This window comes from Pongo abelii, chromosome 6 (assembly GCF_028885655.2).
Source record: "Pongo abelii isolate AG06213 chromosome 6, NHGRI_mPonAbe1-v2.0_pri, whole genome shotgun sequence".
Taxonomy (NCBI): Eukaryota; Metazoa; Chordata; class Mammalia; order Primates; family Hominidae; genus Pongo; species Pongo abelii.
In genome coordinates, this window is record NC_071991.2 from 67,958,627 (window position 1) to 67,976,473 (window position 17,847).

At 37.3% G+C, this 17,847-nt stretch overlaps 1 long non-coding RNA gene across 1 annotated transcript in view; it reads left to right on the forward strand.

Moving 5' to 3' along the window:
* LOC129060376 (uncharacterized) overlaps positions 1–10,069 on the forward strand; it is an 85,757-nt gene extending 75,688 nt beyond the window's left edge. The window contains exon 3 of the long non-coding RNA XR_010140866.1: positions 9,781–10,069. This is a non-coding gene — a long non-coding RNA (uncharacterized LOC129060376). The remainder of the gene's footprint in view (positions 1–9,780) is intronic.
* Positions 10,070–17,847: the final 7,778 nt, after the last annotated feature.

Here is a 17,847-nt window from a genome sequence, read left to right on the forward strand (position 1 = left end):
TAGATACAGGGTATAGCTACACATTTCCCACCAACCCCCAACCCAAGTCCCAGTCCTAAGCAATTATTATGTACTTTTTGTCGCTATGGATTTGCCTATTTTGGACATTTCATATCAATATATAGTCTTCTGACTGCCTTCTTTCACTTAGCATAGTATTTTCAAGGTTTATCCATGCCATAGCATATACCAGTACTCTTTTTTAATGGCTGAATAATATTTCATTGTTTGCATATACCATGCTTTCTTCATCCATTTGTCAGGTGATGGATAATGCAGTTGTTTATACTTTTGAATTATTACAAATAATGTTGCTAAGAATATTCATGAACATATTGGTGTATGGACATATGTTTTCAGTTATCTTGAAACATATGTATTCTGGGTCTATGTTTAATATTTTGAGGAACTGCCAAACTGTTTTCCAAAGTGTCTGTACCATTTTACATTCTCACCAATAGTTTATGAGAGATCCAGTTTCTCTACTTCCTTATCAACACTTGTAATTATCTCTCATATTATAGCATCTTAGTGGGTATGAACTGGTAGCTCATTGTGGTTTTGATTTGCATTTCCTGATAGCTAATGATGTTGAGCAACTTTTCATGTATTTACCACACATATATCTTGTTTAGAAGATAAATAAGCATTTAGATATATAAATGCTTATTCAGATCTTTTGTACTTTTTTTTCTATTGGAAAATATTTATTTTGAGCTTTTATTACATTTATTTGTTAACGTGAACAATGTGAATATTTATATTTCTTGTTCAGGAACTTGGGTGTTTACAGTCCATTCATTTCCTTTTCTTCTTTTTGAGTAAAACTGAATTTAATCTATGGATTTAATATTATTTTCATCTTTTATAAATGTAATTTTTTTATTATACTTTAAGTTTTAGGGGTAAATGTGCACGATGTGCAGGTTAGTTACATATGTATACGTGTGCCATGTTGGTGTGCTGCACCCATTAACTCGACATTTAACATTAGATATATCTCCTAATGCTATCCCTCCCCGCTCCCCCACCCCACAACAGGCCCCGGTGTGTGATGTTCCCCTTCCTGTGTCCATATGTACTCATTGTTCAATTCCCACCTATAAGTGAGAACAGGTGGTGTTTGGTTTTTTGTCCTTGCAATAGTTTGCTGAGAATTATGGCTTCCAGCTTCATCCATGTCCCTACAAAGGACATGAACTCATCATTTTTTATGGCTGCATAGTATTCCATGGTGTATATGTGCCACATTTTCTTAACCGAGTCTATCATTGTTGGACATTTGGGTTGGTTCCAAGTATTTGCTATTGTGAATAGTGCTGCAATAAACATATGTGTGCCCGTGTCTTTATAGCAGCATGACTTATAATCCTTTGGGTATATACCCAGTAATGGGATTGCTGGGTCAAATGGTATTTCTAGTTCTAGATCCCTGAGGAATCGCCACACTGACTTCCACAATGGTTGAACTAGTTAACAGTCCCACCAACAGTGTAAAAGTGTTCCTATTTCTCCACATCCTCTCCAGCACCTGTTGTTTCCTGACTTTTTAATGATTGCCATTCTAACTGGTGTGAGATGGTATCTCATTGTGGTTTTGATTTGCATTTCTCTGATGGCTTGTGATGATGAGCATTTTTTCATGTGCCTTTTGGCTGCATAAATGTCTTCTTTTGAGAAATGTCTGTTCATATCTTTCGCCCACTTTTTGATGGGATTGTTTGTTCTTTTCTTGTAAATTTGTTGGAGTTCATTGCAGATTCTGGATATTAGCCCTTTGTCAGATGAGTAGATTGCAAAAATTTTCTCCCATTCTGTAGGTTGTCTGTTCACTCTGATGGTAGTTTCTTTTGCTGTGCAGAAGCTCTTTAGTTTAATTAGATCCCATTTGTCAATTTTGGCTTTTGTTGCCATTGTTTTTGGTGTTTTAGTCATGAAGTCCTTGCCCATGCCTATGCCCTGAATGGTATTGCCTAGGTTTTCTTCTAGGGTTTTTATGGTTTTAGGTCTAACATTTAAGTCTTTAATCCATCTTGAATTAATTTTTGTAGAAGGTGTAAGGAAGGGCTCCAGTTTCAGCTTTCTACATATGGCTAGCCAGTTTTCCCAACACCATTTACTAAACGGGGAATCATTTCCCCATTGCTTGTTTTTGTCAGGTTTGTCAAAGATCAGATGATTGTAGATATGCAGCATTATTTCTGAGGGCTCTGTTCTGTTCCATTGATCTATATCTCTGTTTTGGTACCAGTACCATGCTGTTTTGTAACTGTAGCCTTCTAGTATAGTTTGAAGTCAGGTAGTGTGATGCCTCCAGCTTTGTTCTTTTGACTTAGGATTAACTTGGCAATGTGGGCTCTTTTTTGGTTCCATGTGAACTTTAAAGTAGTTTTTTCCAATTCTGTGAAGAAAGTCATTGGTAGCTTGATGGGGATGGCATTCAATCTATAAATTACCTTGGGCAGTATGGCCATTTTCACAATATTGATTCTTCCTACCCATGAGCATGGAATGTTCTTCCATTTGTTTGTATCCACTTTTATTTCATTGAGCAGTGTTTTGTAGTTGTCCTTGAAGAGGTCCTTCACATCCCTTGTAAGTTGGATTCCTAGGTATTTTATTCTCTTTGAAGCAATTGTGAATGGGAGTTCACTCATGATTTGGCTCTCTGTTTGTCTGTTATTGGTGTATAAGAATGCTTGTGATTTTTGCACATTGATTTTGTATCCTGAGACTTCGCTGAAGTTGCTTATCAGCTTAAGGAGATTTTGGGCTGAGACAATGGGGTTTTCTAGATATACAATCATGTCATCTGCAAACAGGGACAATTTGACTTCCTCTTTTCCTAATTGAATACCCTTTGTTTCCTTCTCCTGCCTGATTGCCCTGGCCAGAACTTCCAACGCTACGTTGAACAGCAGTGGTGAGGGAGGGCATCCCTGTCTTGTGCCAGTTTTCAAAGGGAATGCTTCCAGTTTTTGCCCATTCAGTATGATATTGGCTGTGGGTTTGTCATAGATAGCTCTTATTATTTTGAGATACGTCCCATCAATACCTAATTTATTGAGAGTTTTTAGCATGAAGGGATGTTGAATTTTGTCAAAGGCCTTTTCTGCATCTATTGACATAATCATGTGGTTTTTGTCATTGGTTCTGTTTATATGCTGGATTACGTTTATTGATTTGCATATGTTGAACCAGCCTTGCATCCCAGGGATGAAGCCCACTTGGTCATGGTGGATAAGCTTTTTGATGTGCTGCTGGATTTGTTTTGCCAGTATTTTATTGAGGATTTTTGCATCGATGTTCATCAGGGATATTGGTCTAAAATTCTCTTTTTTTGTTGTGTCTCTACCAGGCTTTGGTATCAGGATGATGCTGGCCTCATAAAATGAGTTAGGGAGGATTCCCTCTTTTTCTAATGATTGGAATCGTTTCAGAAGAAATGGTACCAGCTCCTCCTTGTACCTCTGGTAGAATTTGGCTGTGAATCCATCTGGTCCTGGACTTTTTTTGGTTGGTAAGCTATTAATTATTGCCTCAATTTCAGAGCCTGTTATTGTTCTGTTCAGAGATTCAACTTCTTCCTGGTTTAGTCTTGGGAGGGTGTATGTGTCGAGGAATTTATCCATTTCTTCTAGATTTTCTAGTTTATTTGCGTAGAGGTGTTTATAGTATTCTCTGATGGTAGTTTGTATTTCTGTGGGATCAGTAGTGATGTGCCCTTTGTCATTTTTTATTGCGTCTGTTTGATTCTTCTCTCTTTTCTTCTTTATTAGTCTTGCTAGTGGTCTATCAATTTTGTTGATCTTTTCAAAAAACCAGCTCCTGGATTCATTGATTTTTTTGAAGGGTTTTTTGTGTCTCTATTTCCTTCAGTTCTGCTCTGATCTTAGTTATTTCTTGCCTTCTGCTAACTTTTGAATGTGTTTGCTCTTGCTTCTCTAGTTCTTTTAATTGTGATGGTAGGGTGTCAATTTTAGATCTTTCCTGCTTTCTTTTGTGGGCATTTAGTGCTATAAATTTCCCTCTACACACTGCTTTGCATGTGTCCCAGAGATTCTGGTATGTTGTGTCATTGTTCTCATCGGTTTCAAAGAACATCTTTATTTCTGCCTTCATTTCGTTATGTACCCAACAGTCATTCAGGAGCAGGTTGTTAGTTTCCATGTAGTTGAGCGGTTTTGCGTGAGTTTCTTAATCCTGCGTTCTAGTTTGATTGCACTGTGTCTAAGAGACAGTTTGTTATATTTTCTCTTCTTTTACATTTGCTGAGGATTGCTTTACTTCCAACTATGTGGTCAATTTTGGGATAGGTGTGGTGTGGTGCTGAAAAGAATGTATATTCTTTTGATTTGGAGTAGACAGTTCTGTAGATGTCTATTAGGTCCACTTGGTGCAGAGCTGAGTTCAATTCCTGGATATCCTTGTTGACTTTCTGTCTCGTTGATCTGTCTAATGTTGACAGTGGGGTGTTAAAGTCTCCCATTATTAGTGTATAGGAGCCTAAGTCTCTTTGTAGGTCTCTAAGGACTTGCTTTATGAATCTGGGTGCTCCTGTATTGGTGCATATATATTTAGGATAGTTAGCTCTTCTTGTTGAATTGATCCCTTTACCATTATGTAATGGCCTTCTTTGTCTCTTTTGATCTTTGTTGGTTTAAAGTCTGTTTTATCCGAGACTAGGATTGCAACCCCTGCCTTTTTTTGTTTTCCATTTGCTTGGTAGATCTTCCTCCATCCCTTTATTTTGAGCCTATGTGTGTCTCTGCACGTGAGATGGGTTTCCTGAATACAGCACACTGATGGTTCTTGACTCTTTATCCAATTTGTCAGTCTATGTCTTTTAATTGGCGCATTTAGCCCATTTACATTTAAGGTTAATATTGTTATGTGTGAATTTGATCTTGTCATTATGATGTTAACTGGTTATTTTGCTCATTAGTTGATGCAGTTTCTTCCTAGCCTCGATGGTCTTTACAATTTGGCATGATTTTGCAGTGGCTGGTACCAGTTGTTCCTTTCCATGTTTAGTGCTTCCTTCAGGAGCTCTTTTAGGGCGGGCCTGGTGGTGACAAAATCTCTCAGCATTTGCTTGTCTGTAAAGTATTTTATTTCTCCTTCACTTATGAAGCTTAGTTTGGCTGGATATGAAATTCTGGGTTGAAAATTCTTTTCTTTAAGAATGTTGAATATTGGCCCCCACTCTCTTCTGGCTTGTAGAGTTTCTGCCGAGAGATCAGCTGTTAGTCCGATGGGCTTCCCTTTGTGGGTAACCCGACCTTTCTCTCTGGCTGCCCTTAACATATTTTCCTTCATTTCAACTTTGGTGAATCTGACAATTATGTGTCTTGGAGTTGCTCTTCTCGAGGAGTATCTTTGTGGCGTTCTCTGTATTTCCTGAATCTGAATGTTGGCCTGCCTTGCTAGATTGGGGAAGTTCTCCTGGATAATATCCTGCAGAGTGTTTTCCAACTTGGTTCCATTCTCCCTGTCACTTTCAGGTACACCAATCAGACGTAGATTTGGTCTTTTCACATAGTCCCATATTTCTTGGAGGCTTTGTTCATTTCTTTTTATTCTTTTCTCTCTAAACTCTCTTCTTGCTTCATTTCATTCATTTGATCTTCCATCACTGATACCCTTTCTTCCAGTTGATCGAATCGGCTACTGAGGCCTGTGCATTTGTAACATAGTTCTCATGCCGTGGTTTTCAGCTCCATCAGGTCCTTTAAGGACATCTCTGCATTGGTTATTCTAGTTAGCCATTCATCTAATTTTTTTTCAAGGTTTTTAACTTCTTTGTGATGGGTTCGAAGTTCCTCCTTTAGCTCGGAGTAGTTTGATCGTCTGAAGCCTTCTTCTCTCCACTTGTCAAAGTCATTCTCCATCCAGCTTTGTTCTGTTGCTGGTGAGGAGCTGCATTCCTTTGGAGGAGGAGAGGCACTCTGATTTTTAGAATTTTCAGTTTTTCTGCTCTGTGTTTTCCCCATCTTTGTGGTTTTATCTACCTTTGGTCTTTGATGATGGTGACATACAGATGTGGATGTCCTTTCTGTTTGTTAGTTTTCCTTCTAACAGTCAGGACCCTCAGCTGCAGGTCTGTTGGAGTTTGCTAGAGGTCCACTCCAGACCTGTTTGCCTGGGTATCAGCAGCAGAGGCTGCAGAACAGCAGATATTGGTGAACAGCAAGTGTTGCTGCCTGATCGTTCCTCTGGAAGTTTTGTCTCAGAGGAGTACCCAGCCGTGTGAGGTGTCAGTCTGGACCCTACTGGGGGGTGCCTCCCAGTTAGGCTACTCGGGGGTCAGGGACCCACTTGAGGAGGCAGTCTGTCTGTTCTCAGATCTCAAGCTGTGTGCTGGGAGAACCACTACTCTCTTCAAAGCTGTCAGACAGGGACATTTAAGTCTGCAGAGGTTTCTGCTGCCTTTTCTTTGTCTATGCCCTGCCCCCAGAGGTGGAGTCTACAGAGGCAGGCAGGCCTCCTTGAGCTGTGGTGGGTTCCACCCAGTTCGAGCTTCCTAGCCACTTCGTTTACCTACTCAAGCCTTGGCAATGGCGGGCGCCCCTGCCCCAGCCTCGCTGCCACCTTGCAGTTTGATCTCAGACTGCTGTGCTAGCAATGAGCGAGGCCCCGTGGGCGTAGGACCCTCTGAGCCAGGCACGGGATATAATCTCTTGGTGTGTCATTTGCTAAGACTGTTGGAAAAGCACAGTATTAGGGTGGGAGTGAACTGATTTTCCAGGTGCCATCTGTTACCCCTTTCTTTGACTAGGAAAGGGAATATCCTGACCCCTTGCACTTCCCAGGTGAGGCGATGCCTCGCCCTGCTTCGGCTCATGCTCAGTGCGCTGCACCCACTGTCCTGCACTCACTTTCCAACACTCCCCAGTGAGATGAACCCGGTACCTCAGTTGGAAATGCAGAAATCACCTGTCTTCTATGTGGCTCATGCTGGGAGCTGTAGACTGTAGCTGTTCCTATTCGGCCATCTTGGCTCCACCCCCACTTTGTATATTTTTTAAAGTTGGCTCATCTTTTTATTAAATTATTGAATAGGAAGTGTTCTTGATATATTCTGGAGACAAATCTCTTATAAAATATAATTTGCAAAAATTTTCTCCACTTCTGTGGGTTGTCCTTCATGTTCTTGACAGTGTCCTTTGAAACAGAAGTTTTTACCTTTGATGAATTCCAGCTTATCTATTTTTTGTTTCTCATGCTTTTGGTATTATATCACAGTAACCATTGCCTAGTCCCAGGTCACAAAGATTTACCCTTTTATTTTCTTTTAAGTGTTTTGTAGTTTTAGCTTTTACATTTAGGTATTTGCTCCATTTTGAGTTGATTTGCATATTTGGTATCAGGTAGAAATTCAACTTCACTCTTTTGTATGTAGATAACAGATGGTCCCCAACTTATGATGGTTCAACTTAAGATTTTTTGACTATGCAATGGTGCAAAAGTGATATGCAGTAAGTAGAAACTGTACTTTGAACTTTGATCTCTTCCAAGGCTAGCCACATGCAGTACGATACTCTCTCAAGGTGCTGGGAAGCAGTAGTGGCCCGCAGCTCCCAGTCAGCCATGGGATCATGAGGGTAAACAATTGAAACTCTACAGTGTACTGTGTTGCTAGATGATTTTGCAAACTGTAGGCAAATGTAAGGCAAACTGTTTTCTCCTTTGAAACATCTTAGAATTCATGGTGCCTACCTTGTTTTGATCTCTAATTTTTCATATCAATTTATTTTCTGTTTCTTAAACACTTGTAAATTCCTTGAATTTGGCAACTATTTGTTATACATATGTAAGTCCCATCCTTAGCATGTGGCAAAGTACTGAGTCTATTTATAGTAGGTACTAGTAAATACTTGATCAATTGTTTGGTTGAGCAGTAGAATTGAAAGTACCAAAGGGCTAACGGAAAAGTCCAGGAGTTTTAATAAAGATAAAGATTGTAAATTTCATCATGCATCCATGTATCACAGCTAATAGTTTGGAAAATGCTGAAATAATGAATATTTGAAAAATAATTCAAATTATCACTCTATTAAAAGTCATTTCTGGCAGGGCACAGTTACTAATGTCTGTAATATCAGCAGAGGCAGGAGCATTGCTTGAGTCCAGGAGTTCAAGACCAGACTGGGCAATGAAACAAGACCCCATCTCTAAAAACAAACAAACAAAACATTAGCTGGGCACGGTGGCAGGTGCCTGTAGTCCTAGCCACTTGGAAGGCTGAGGCAGGAGGATGGCTTGAGCCCTGGAATTCAAGGCTGCAGTGAGCTATGATCATACCACTACACTCCAGCCTGGGTGATAGAATGATACTCCATCTTAAAAAAAAATAGATAAACAAAGTCATTTCTAAATCACAATATTCAAATATACTACTATGTTAGTAACATTTGTTGTTGTGGGAGTTCCTTAAATCTCTAAAATTCTTTCAAGATATGGAGTCAACTTCTTTTATACGCATTTGTATTTTAGTATAATGTATACAATTAATTATATATTTCCTATGCTACTCTCTCATGTGCCCACTAATTATATACCCAATGGAATGTTTTTACCAATGATTCAGTATCATGTTTAGCCAAATAAACCACCTATAGCCATTAGTCCAAATAAAAAGGAACTAACTGTAAACTATTGTGCCTCTTGACTCATCATAAGGGCACATCTCTCTTTTAGTTATTATATTCATGTTGACAAAGTCAGAGAATTTGAGTATAAAAATAAAAACACAGGCTTCCGCCTGACCTGCAAACATGAAACCTTTTTTTAAAAAAGTTCTGGTTTTCTGCCATTAAATGAATATTCAGTTAATCTAATCTAAGACTTGTTTTTTTAGTTAAGGTTTGCAATCACGTCTCTAAAAATGCAAATTACATAATTGACTCTTAAGTTTTTCCTGTCCTTTTCCTTCATCTTATTAATCTTATAAGAAACATCATATATGTCTTTCAGAACATTGAATTTAAGTGGAGATGTTCCTGAGTAAAGAAATCAAAACATCACAATAAGCATTTAACACAATTGTTATGAAAATAATTTGGATGGAAGTTTGAGAAATTAAGGCTTCTCTGGTTATTTTTACCAAATGATTGTCAAATTTAAAACTTTGGCTTTCCTTTTATGTAGTATTTTTAAGTTGAAAGTATACAAAAATACAGTTCTGCAAAATTCTATAGGTTAAAAAACTTAAAAACACATTAGTACAGGACAATACTACATATTTATAGATTCAGACTGAAAGATATCAGTCTACCTATTTAGTCAGTTTACTTTTGTTTGTTACATTTTGCTTTAAAAAAATCTAGATCTACAGAGGGCAAATGAGGAAATTATGATGAGATATTTGATGTGTATCAGCAAATATAAATAAAAATAAGGTAAATGATCTAAATATTTGTTAAGAAGCTCAGTTTGAGAACTTAGATTAGCATATATCTCACATTTCTTTGTCTAGTAATTACCCTTTCAACTAACTTAACCACATCAAGTAACATCGCCAGTGCATAGCAAGTAGCTGATGAAGATCTTGTCCAGGGTAACTGAACTTTCTAGAGAGCAGATATTACCGAGGGATTTAGGAAAGATTAAACTCTTTGAACCCTGCCAAAAGCAATAATTAAAATGAATGCAGTCTGGTTATTTAAACAGCTGTCATTTCTCCTTCAACAAATTTTGCCAATTAACAGTGTCAAAAAAGCTAATATTCTAAGAGAAGTGAATTTTTACCATTTCCCTTATAATTCTTATTTTTTTAAGGAAGATTCCTGAAACAACAATCAAAAGGAACTTTGGACTCTGACTGAGGACGCATCCAGCAATGGCAAAGCACTCTAGCCACTGCCCAGACCCATGGAAACTTCAGGAAGAGGCAGTTCAGTGCTTCTGGTATTTGTCTAATCAAGATTAGGACTGTTATTTATCATCTTCCTCTGGCATTTTTGCACCAGTCTTCAGGTTTTAGCATAGCAAATATGTTCCAGTCTGTGAAATCTCTCCGTTTTATTCCAAATAAATAAAAAAACATAATATTAGAAATTAAAATGAATTTCTGGTTGTTGAATTTTTATGTAGGAGACACACTTTCTACCTCACTATCATCAGTAGAAGTGGGACATTTGAAAATCATGAAAGGTTTCTTTCCAAATGTTAAGATGATTATAAGCTACAGGACATAGACTCCAAAGGTTAAGAGAGAGGAGAGGAAAAAATATTGAATCAAATGTGAAATATAAATTTTTGAGTGATAAAGAAGTAGTGAATATATAATATATTGCAAATTCCAAAATAATATTAATATACTATATTTATTTTATTGTCAGAACCCCTTGACTGATAGAAACCAAGGCTCAGAGAAAGTTTATGATCTGCTTGAAAACCACGACTAGTGAATTGAAAAATTATGATAGAGCCTGATCTTCTAACTTCTAGGCCAGTGTTTTTTCCCATTATTTTTTTTTCAAGAATGTTAAAGCATATGAACAGATAAGTTGCAGAAAAATAACAGATGACCTTTATACATGTGATATTATGTTCAACTTCAAACATAACAAAAGAAATACACTGAGGTATCATTTATCACCCAGCAGAATGGCAAACAAACAAACAAACAAACAGCAGTAGGCCTTGTTGGTGAGACTAGAAAAATAGCCAGTTGCATGCATTGTTGGTAGGATTCCAGTAAGGTACAAGCCCTGTGGAGGAGAATTTGCCAAATCTAACCAGAGTCCACATGCATTTACACTTTGAACCAGCAATCCTGCTTCTAGGAATCTATCTTATAAACACACCCATAGAAATCTAAAATGGCATAAGAACAAAGTTGTTCATTTTGCTATTATTTTGTAGCAAAAGTGGGAAATAACACAAGAATTTAACAATATAGAATAGCCTGAATTAATTATGTCACATTCATTTAACAGAGTAATATGCAGCAGCATAAAAGAATGAGGACCATCTTTATGTACTGCTCTGGGGAGATTCTTTGGGATAATATTATTTAATGAAATAGTATTTACACAATAGTGTATTTGTCATACTATCTTTTATACAAGAAATAAAGGAAATGTGTATATTGCAAAAAGAACAGTATTGGAAGGATGAACAAAAAGCTAATAAAAATGGTTAATTATAAAGAGCAGGGAGGGGAAATTAAGTGAGAAAGACAGGAGAGGCATCTATGTATACATTTAAAAATCAGGAGAGGCACCAATGTATACATTTTAGTTTTGACTTTCGTACCATGTAAATGCATGGCTCTAATTTTTTTAAAAAAGATAAAAAAGAAAAAGGAATCCCTACAAATTAGAAACACACTAAAGCAAATATACATTACTGTATATAAATTGTTAACATAATCACAAAGAGAAAGAATATTTAAAGTAACTTTGGAGCATACATCTTTGACTATGTCTTTAGGGATGCATTCTATAGGGAAAAAAATGACAAAGGCATTTTAAACTTTCTTTAGTAGTTTTACTATTAGGAGTGTTTATTTAATAACTATTTTATTTGAAGAATATTATAAAGCTCTATCATCAAGGTCCAACCAGGACAATAAAACTCTCTTTTTCAAAAGGGAATGTAATTTAGAGAATAAGCTACATAGGTAATGGAATAACTAAGAAGCCAAGAGGAGATAATGAGGCCACCCAGATCTCAGAGACACAGGAAGCCTCTCTAATCTAGGTTAAAGGAGCAAGAAACGTAAAGATGGGTTTCAGAGCCTAGAGGACCAGATCACCTGTTTGCAGCTGGAGCTCAGGTCAGCCTATCCTGGAGAACTGAAACCCCAGATGAGAAGCAGTCATATCCAGAAGCATCTTCCATGACAGACAGAAAAGGTAGAAATACTCTGGCTTCTTCCTTTGTCCTACTTCCCAATCCCACCAGTGACTGCTATTGGCTGACATGGGAGCCTGCAAAGGTGATACACTAAAGGAAGGGTATCTTCCCCTATTTGATGTGAGGGAAAACAGGCTCAGGACAAGCACAGAAGCCAATAAATGTTATTAACTATTAGATAACAAGATTTTCAATGTTCAGGAGAAAAGAGGTACAATTACAAAACCAAAGAAGTGATATAAAAGTATTTTATTGTTAGTATTGAATTCAAAATCTACTAATGAATTTATGATTAAAAAACATATTTATTTTCTTGCTATATCCATTGATATGGCTTAGATGTAATTTTACCCCCAGTATCAATGAGTATACTTAGACTGACATTTTGGTCTCTGATATCATTCCCCAGTAAAGGCATCAGTTTCTTGAAGAAATGGTTGATTCTTGACTGAAGACACAAAAGGTACAGACCAATCCTGGTATAATTTGAGCTCAAGATAATTTTCAAAATTGAATGCTGTTATCTTAAAAGTAGATACAGCTTGAAAAGGTTCCCACAAGTCAGTGTTTTGATATATTGAACATCAAAAAGAATAATTTTTTGTAGTTGGCTGAAAAGTGATTTTATAAAAATCCCTCAATGCACAATTAAACTTTTTTTATAAGGCCAAAAATGTATATATTATCATTTGGGTTAGATATTAAACCAAATCTTTTCTTATAAAATCAATGATTTAAAAACTATCCTTTTTTTAAATAGGAAATTGATTATCCCAGTATCCCCAAGTAATGAGAGGACGTCTAGTTAACATAGAAGGAACGTAGAATTAGAAAAAAATCACACTTTTGCAGTAATTGATTCATTCGTAGATTCTCATTTAGAATTAAAACGACATGGTAAATGGTTGAAGGAGAATTGAAGCTCTATACAATCCTATAGTTGTACTACACAGGTTACTTTTTGATCATAAGGGAAAAATAGAACAGCATAGTGGAGGGCTCAGACTGTGGCTCTCTAGTTTCAGTGTCCAGTGTCAGCAGTTGTAGTGGTGGGACAGGAGACAGACTCTGTCCTTACTGTAGTACAGTTAAACATGGCATCACGTGTGATGCATTCTGGCCCCAAATAGCTATGAGTATACTTAGACAAATAGCTAATTTGTTCAAGCCGTTAGATTCAACTTCCAGTTAATTAAAAAAAAAAGAGTGAGAGAGTTAGATTTAAAACACACTTAGAAGCCATCAGATAAATTCAGAGATCTGCTCTTTCCAGTAAATAACGTGAAACCAATCTTGATTGTTCTAGACTAAATGCAGCTTAAGGGGTAAAATAGCTAGATGCAATGCATGATCCTAGATTGCATCTTGATTTTGGACAAAACAGGAAAAAAATGGAGAAATTTGATTTTGGCTGGGTCTAAAATGAAATTAAGAAATTATTAATTTTGCTAGATGTAAAAATCATTCTTTTGGCTATGCAGGAAAATACATTTATTTTTAAGAGCTGAATACTGACGTAGTTAGGTGTGTAATGAGATGTCTGTATTTAAAATTCTTCTGCACAAAACATGTTTTAAGAAAGCATTGGCCAGTCGTGGTGGCTCACGCCTGTAATCCCAGCACTTTGGGAGGCCGAGACGGGCGGATCACAAGGTCAGGAGATCGAGACCATCTTGGCTAACACGGTGAAACCCTGTCTCTACTAAAAATACAAAAAAAAAAGTTAGCTCGGCGTGGTGGCGGGCACCTGTAGTCCCAGCTACTCAGGAGGCTGAGGCAGGAGAATGGCGTGAACCCAGGAGGCGGAGCTTGCAGTGAGCTGAGATCGCGCCACTGCACTCCAGCCTGGGCGACAGAGTGAGACTCCATCTCAAAAAAAAAAAAAAAAAAAAAAAGAAAAGAAAAGAAAAGAAAGCATTAGCATGATCCTTTTATGACCTGACCCCAACTTATTTCTTTAACTTCATTTAGCCATAAGGTAAAATCTGTATCTTTATTTCTGTTTTAAAATAGCTCCCTTTGAGTCCTTCAAGATCAAAAACAGAAGTTTTGTTTCAGAGCAAGGATTTGTTTAACCTCAAGTTCCTGAATAGATCTCAAGGTGCTTGGGAAGCACGTGTGTGTGTGTGTGTGTGTGTGTGTGTGCGTGTGTGTGTGTTTATGAGAATATATATTTACCTGGATGAGTTTTATGACTTTCATCAGGTTGTCAGAGGGGCATGCAACTCACAAATATTAAGAATGTCAAGAGTTTTCCAGTTTTACTTGTATAACTCACTGCATGGTAGCCTTTAAAAAAACAATACTTAAATATTCATAGGGTCTTTAAGATAACTGATTCAAATTAAAATAATATACGTGAAGTTCATGGTTCCCCTGTTGAATTTTTTGCCTTCTTACAATGATATTTCCGTTTATATTTTCCATTGCATGCTGAGAATTAAGTAACTCCTGAGGGTTCTTCTTTTGTATGCATTCATATGTTATACACTACATCTAGTTTTCAGACAATGTGGGGATGACAGTTGATTAAAAGGTATGTCTCTGAGGATTTAGAAAAGAAGAATCATTTAATCCTAAACCATTAGCTAGATCATGTATCTGGCATTAAAACCTGAATACTTACTTGGTTTTGGAATAAGGTAAACTTCCATGGACATGCTAAAAGGCTGGACCACCAGAGGCCATTCCTGTACAGATAAGACTAGCAGTAAGAAGGAAGGAAAAACGTGTAGGACCAGCTGCATGGGCATCCGACCTGTACATCTTCACAGGGTTCCATACTTAAAAGAGCCTGATCCTTGATTTAATGATTGGCTGTCACCATCTCAAAGTTCTAAAACATTTTTTAATAAGGGGCCTCACATTTTTATGTTACACTGGGCCCCACATATTATGTAGTCCATCCCGCATATGTGACATGTCCCTGTGCTTATCTGTGTTGCTCATAGCTGTGTTCAACTTGGTTCTTGTTCAGCTATTGCTACCCCCAGTTTCCTTCCTGCAGATAAGGGCTGGGGTTGGGCTGCTTATTATGGCAACAGCACAAAAGGCATGAGCAAACATGTATTAGGATTGGGGAATGTGGAGGCAGGATAGGAAGGAAGACTAAATTGGCAGAAAAAGTCCATCTAAATGGTAAATCATTAATATCACTCTATTTTTATTCAATTTATACAACTTTCACTGACAACGTTCCTTTAAATTTCTAGTAATTCTCATCCTTCTATTCCCTTAGTCATACCTATGATGGAGGCAACTCAACTATTGAAGAAAATAGTCTCAGGGCTCCCCTATGCACTAACTAAAACTAAAATTGATCATGAATGATGCTGAATCTGCCATTTCAGATATTTTCTCTAAAAATTTAAAAGTATTATTTTTCAAAATAAGATTAAAGACCTACAGGTGGCAACATTTTGATAAGGCAACATGTAAACGTTTGTGCCAACAATGTTATGTTGTGTTTGTTTTTTTTTTTTTTTTTGCCACAAATTTGCAGTTTACCAGGGTTGCTGTGTAGGGCTGTGCAGCAAATATCATGCTCAAGGCAGTTCAGAGGTGGCCAAAGACTAGTCTATGACTGGACTCTTATCTGATCCTAGCCCCTTTGTGATGAATTCTACTGAGTTTTTCAACAGAGGAAGTGCTCATGATAAGGGGGATTATCTTAGTGGTTTTCTTTCCCCCCAAGCTGGTCAAAGAGTAGCACTAGTAATTATAATAACCAAGTGTTATTATCTTACTTGTAATAACTAACCACCATATACGAGGCACCACGCTAACACTTGATATGCCCATATCATTCAATGCTTCAGCAACCTGAGTAGTTACTGAATTATTCACTATTTACAAAAGAGAAAATGGAGACAGAGAAAAGTGAAGTGAATTGCCCAAGGTTATGTACCTAGTAAATAATAGAGCAGAAATTTGAACCAAAGGCCAGAGGAATTCAGCAGCCACGCCCTGAAGCACAGTGGTGCCCTTTATCAGGCAGAGAACCCACCATGTCATTAAGAACAGGGAGTTTCTGGCTATGTCATTGCTGTAGGTTGAGTGAATAAAACTAACAAACAAAAAATTAATCAATGAAAGTGATTCTACTGTATTTTATATTTTAGCTATTATTCTAAAAAGCAACCATTGCTTTTTGTACATGATTTTAGCTTTGAAATTTTCCTGTCAGCAAGAAGTCATTTCCCAGGTAGGATTTTAGAGGATCCTAAATCATGGGCCTTTGCTGTCAGCTGTCATGAGACGGGGAAGAATTGAGGAAGTAGACAGCAGATAAGGCTGGGAAATATATTCTCTTTCTGAGAAAAAAATAATTTTCAGAGACGGCATCTTGCTATGTTACCCAGTCTGTGGAGCAGTGGCAATTCACTCTTCACAGCCACCATCGCACTACTGATCTGCACGAGGTAGGCAGCAGATAAGGCTGGGAAATGTATTCTCTTTCTGAGAAAAAAATAATTTTCAGAGATGGCATCTTGCTATGTTACCCAGGTTGGGGGGCAGTGGCAATTCACCATTCACAGCCACCATGGCACCACTGATCAGCACAGCAGTTTAAGACCAGTTCCGTCCCCAAACTGGGCCAGTACCCAGCTCCCAGAAGGTCATCATATAGAGGCAAAACTTAATGCAGACACCCAATTGGCATAGATCACTACAGCCCAGAAATAGTCTCGAGCAATCCTCCCACTTCAGCCTACTGAGTGGTTGAGACTATAGGCACGCACCACCAAGCCCAGCAGAAAATGGTTTCTTATTGACCTTAAAGTATCATCACACTGATCACAAATGTATGAAATTTAAAATATGATATTTAAGAACCGTCCAAACATCTATCTTTCTTTGTGTTTAATTATCTGGATGTTGTTTCACTTTTATGGCTGATTTAAGAAAGCACTGAATATGCCTACATGGAAAATCATATATAAATAACATTTTCTGTGGAAGCAATAAAAGATATTAAAATACTATGCAATGAAAAGAATGTCTAAACATTATTCAAATGCAATCTGAAATTATCTAATTGTGTTTTATCCAGACAGGATTCTCTAAGATTCTTCATAGTTTTGTTTTATCTAGGCAACAAGAATGGGAGTAAATGTTAAGGAAATTCCCTAGGAGGAAATACTGATTTCAGAATTTTGCAATTGCATGGTATATTTGACTGATGAACATGGAGATTAAAGTACAGTTGACCCTTAAAAAATATGGGTTTGAACTGCGAGGGTCTACTTATACGCACATATTTTCAACTAAATGGGGATCGAAAATTTGGTATTCTTGGGATGCAAAACTTGCATATATGAAGGGCTGCCTTTTCTTATATGTGGGTTCCAAAGGGCCAGCTGCAGGGCTTGAGTGTACACAGATTTGGGTATACTCCAGGTGCCCTAGAACCAATCCCCCACATATACCAAGGAATGACTGACTGTAGCTATAATTTCCCAGCTTCTCATTCTACTAGCTACCTACCAAGTGAAAACATTGGGGAAGCCAAATGCCAATGGCAGAATAGGTTTTGTTTCTTTTTATTCCCAGGGGTGCTCCAAAATACATGCTCCAACCATTGCTAGAGAAAAAGAATATGAGTTCCCATGGAAGATTTAAGCAGAGTGAACATATTCCATACCTTTACCTCCTCTGAAGACATAGGTACTTCTCAAACAGCAGAATTAATTCCTGAAAAGGCACTCTTCAGTAAGAAAAAGAAAAAATGATGTCAGTAGAATCTCATATCCCCATAGAAAATATTAATAAAGGCTTATGGAACTGACTGAGTTTTTAAAAAATTATAATCTTTCTAAGCTAAATAAAAAATTTTAAGTATTATGTGTATTAAAGGAAGAACAATATAGTAATAAAATGAATACTATATGTGTCTATGATATACTAGTGTGCTATAAAAAGTTGTTACTTCTTCATATTTTCTTCCATATCTTACTACCATAATTTGGAAGCATTTATAAC